The sequence below is a fragment of the Arachis hypogaea genome, chromosome 9 (assembly GCF_003086295.3).
Source record: "Arachis hypogaea cultivar Tifrunner chromosome 9, arahy.Tifrunner.gnm2.J5K5, whole genome shotgun sequence".
Lineage (NCBI taxonomy): Eukaryota > Viridiplantae > Streptophyta > Magnoliopsida > Fabales > Fabaceae > Arachis > Arachis hypogaea.
Genome location: NC_092044.1, coordinates 76155404 through 76159854, shown reverse-complemented (window position 1 = coordinate 76159854; position 4451 = coordinate 76155404). Strand labels below are relative to the sequence as shown.

The following is a 4451-nucleotide window of genomic DNA, read 5'->3' as shown; positions in this document are numbered from 1 at the left end:
TTTGGAGGGAAAACACCAAGGCACACCAAACTTAAAAATGTTAAGATCAAAACACAAAGAAGACTCAAGAACACCTTGAAGACTCACAAGAACAACAAGAATGCACAAGATTTAATCAAAGAAAAATTATTTTTTAAAAAGTTTTAAAAGGAAGATACCCAATTACCAGGAACACGAGCACAACCCTCTAACCAACTGAGCTATAAATTTAACGTGTTTTAAAAAGGTATTTTTTAAAGGAAAACAAAAACATGCAATTCGAAAATTGAAAGATAAAGAAAAGCATGCAATTGACACCAAACTTAAAATATGATACTAAACTCACAGAAAAACTCGAAATTAATAAAGAAAAATAATATTTTTGAAAAATTTTTGAAAAGAAAATAAAAGACTCTGACCCAAAAGACAAAATTTTTCTAATCTAAGCAACAAGATTCACCGTCAGTTGTTCAAACTCAAACAATCCTCGGCAACGGCGCCAAAAACTTGGTACACGAAATTGTAAATCACACTTTTCACAATTCGTACCACTAACCAGCAAGTGCACTGGGTCGTCCAAGTAATACCTTACGTGAGTAAGGGTCGAATCCCACGGAGATTGTCGGCTTGAAGCAAGCTATGGTTATCTTGTAACTCTTAGTCAGGATAATAATAAATCTCAGTTTTAATTGGTAGTAAATAAAAAGCATGGATTAATTAGTACTTGTTATGTAGTAAAGGAGAATATGTTGGAGTTTTGGAGATGCTTTATCTTCTGAATCTCTGCTTTCCCCCTGTCTTCTTCTTTACGTACGCAAGATTTCTCCTATGGCAAGCTGTGTGTTGGTGGATCACCGTTGTCAATGGCTACCATCCATCCTCTCAGTGAAAATGGTCCAGGTGCGCTATCACCGCACGGCTAATCATCTGTCGGTTCTCACCCATGCTGGAATAGGATCCATTGATCCTTTTGCGTCTATCACTACGCCCAACCCTTGTGAGTTTGAAGCTCATCACAGTCATTTAATCCCTGAATCCTACTCGGAATACCATAGACAAGGTTTAAACTTTCTGGATTCTCAAGAATGCTGCCAATAGATTCTAGCTTATACCACGAAGACTCTGATTAAGGAATCCAAGAGATACTCATTCAATCTAATGTAGAATGGAGGTGGTTGTCAAGCACGCGTTCATAGGTTGAGAATGGTGATGAGTGTCATAGATCATCACATTCATCATATTAAAGTGCGAATGAATATCTTAGATAGAAACAAGCGTGTTTGAATGGAAAATAGAAGTAAGTGCATTAATTCATTGAGACACAGCAGAGCTCCTCACCCCCAACAATGGAGTTTAGAGACTCATGCCGTTAAAGAGTACAAAGTTCAGATCTAAAAATGTCATGATATGTAGAATAAATCTCTAAGAGTTGTTTAAATACTAAACTAGTAACCTAGGTTTACAGAAAATGATTAAACTAAGATAGATAGTACAGAAATCCACTTCTGGGGTCCACTTGGTTTGTGCTGGGGCTGAGACTTGAGCTTTTCACGTGCCTGGGCAATTTCTGGAGTTAAACGTCAGGTTGTAACCTGTTTTGGGCGTTTAACTCCAATTTGCAACCTGTTTCTGGCGTTTAACGCCAGAATGGAACATGGAACTGGCGTTAAACACCAGTTTACGTCATTTATCTTCGAGTAAAATATGGACTACTATATATTGCTGGAAAGCCCTGGATGTCTACTTTTCAAACCAATTGAAATCACGCCAATTGGACTTCTGTAGCTCTAAAAAATCCATTCCGAGTGCAGGGAGTTCAGAATCCAACAGCATCAGCTGTCCTTTTTCAGCCTGAATCAGATTTTTGCTCTGCTCTCTCAATTTCAGCCAGAAAATACCTGAAATTATAGAAAAATACGCAAACTCATAATAAAGTCTAGAAATATGAATTTTGCATAAAAACTAATAAAAATATACTAAAAACTAACTAAAACATACTAAAAACTACATGAAATTATCTCCAAAAAGCGTATAAAATATCCGCTCATCAGTTGGCTTATATGCCAGTTGCTTCCTTACAGTGAGTCAGAGTTCAACAGCAACCACCTTAAGATGGTGTTTTGCTCTTAATAGGTACATCAGTGTTTTGCTAATTACACAGGAGTGTGCCTAATAATGTATTGCTTCCTTATAATAAGCCTTTGTCCTAGTTTAGACATGCAAGGATTTATTCATTTTGCAATATATTTGTTCCAAAACTTTTCAGAGTAATTTGCTTTTACTGGAATTGTAGGTTTATGCAGTTCACTTTAAGTGCAACAAGAAGCTACTTTGGGAGTACTCGAACCTCTTCAATTACACTAAAGGCATCTTCCGAATTCCTGGCATGAGTAGCACCGTGAACATGGAGCATATAAAGTTGCATTATTACGGAAGCCATCCTTCGATCAATCCATTCAAAATCGTTCCTGATGGACCAGATATTGATTATTCTTCCCCTCATGACAGAGAGAGGTTTTCTGCATAGTCCATGAGAAATTTGGTGCCTCTTTAAGTAACTAGTAACCAAGTCCTTCAATTTGGCCTTTCATTCTCTCCTTACTTCTTGCTCCAACCAGGTACACTTCTTTGTTTTCATTTACTACCCCTAATAGCACCTTTCTATTTGTAAAATGTATCACTAATCTTCCACGAGGATTTAGGTTAATATAATGTTGGTATCCTTATATTTTACCCTTACTTTTTTCATGCTGCAGGATCCTAAATACTATATGCTAAAGGAAGACGTCAGTCCTTGTATATTTGGTCCAATAGAGAAGTAGAGATGGTCTTATGCCTGTGCAAAGTAAATGACTGATAGGCTAATATATGGTAAAGAATCTACTTTTTCTCTTTTATGGTAAGCTATAATTAGATTTTATTTTCTTTGTTAACTTAATTATATTGCTGTGCAAAACTATAGCTGAGCATGCGGAGAATGGCCTCAAGTTCACAATTGTGAGACCCTATAACTAGATTGGCCCAAGAATGGACTTTGTTCATAGTGTGGATGGGCCATGTGATATTGTCCCCAGAGTTCTAGCTTGCTTCAATAATGTAACATCAGCTACCTGGTTCTGTTTCTAGTAAAGGTCTTGCATGATTTTGATACACATCTGATTTTCTTAAAACTTCTTCTAGAACCTCCTTCGTGGTGAGCCGCTCAAACTTGTTCATGGTGAAAGATCACAGCTAACCTTTCTCTACATCAAGGATGCTATCGAGGTTGTTTTGTTAATGATTGTAAGCTCAGGAGTAAATCTCAACCCAACTTTATGAGTTGCCATGAGCTTCAGATAATGTGTGTCAACTTGTCACAGGATAATCCTGAAAGAGAAAATGGACAGATATTCAATGTGGGAAACCCAGACATGAAGTATCTGTGAAGGAACTAGTTGAGCTTATGATACAGGTGAGTTTTAACACATGCATTAGTTAGTTTATTCCTGTCTAATGAAGCAAAAGCTTTTGCTCATTTTTGTAGTTGTTACTTTTCCTCCTTTTTTTCTATCTATAAAAGAATGATTGTTATTCATCATTTTAGACACGTTTTAGAAGTTTATCAACTAACATCAATTTTTTTCTTTTTCTTTTAAATGGTAGGTGTTTTCGCATGCTACAACATCAAAGAAGCAAGCAATGCAATTGAAGATGAGGAGTATTGAGTGGTGGATGAGCAAGAGACGGCAGCCACAAGGATTTAGGCAGCGTGTGCGCAACTACGAAAGGTAGCGATGGGCTGCTACGCATGGAGTTGATGAATGCCAGATGATAAAAAAACCTCCTTGCGGGGCTGAGGAGGGACATTAAGTACCATCTCTGTTTGGATTTGGTTAGACAGGTTAGGTTCAAAATTGGTCAATTCTAATTTAATGTTCTTTTCATTTAGAGTTTAAATCACTTTTCCTTTATTGGTCAACATCTAATTATTTTTTCGAATTAAGACATGTGAAATACCATTCTTGTTTGATAGTGTTAAGGAAATTACATAATACGTAAAGTATTTCTTTCTTGTTCTCTATATATGACCAATAACAATATACAGAAAAGCAATGCTACTTGAGATGTTAATTCTCTTCTGGGCCCTAAACATATGAACTGAACTAGCCCAAACCCTAAAGGGGTAAACAGGCCTTGGATGCTAAAAATATTTTAATTTTTTTAGGTACCACTATTTCAACACATGGATGATCTGGTCTTAGAGAATATTTGTGACCATGTGAGGAAAGCTAGGATGATGAAGAACAAGCAGCAGCAGTAGAAAGAGCAAGTGAAGTGAAATTTCCAGATGAGATAAGTGGAATTAACACAGAACCTCCTTCACCAACTTCATCTAATGAATCCTCTGTTACAAGTTAATTATTAGAGTAGCGAAAATTGCTCAAAAGAGCTAGGAAATTGAATAGGAGTTGCTTGCAGCATAGGTATTTTAA

The 4451-nt window shown here is 36.6% G+C and overlaps 1 pseudogene; it reads left to right on the top strand.

The window, feature by feature from the left end:
* Positions 1–2690: 2690 nt before the first annotated feature.
* Positions 2691–3750, top strand: LOC140175144 (UDP-D-apiose/UDP-D-xylose synthase 2-like; annotated as a pseudogene).
* Positions 3751–4451: the final 701 nt, after the last annotated feature.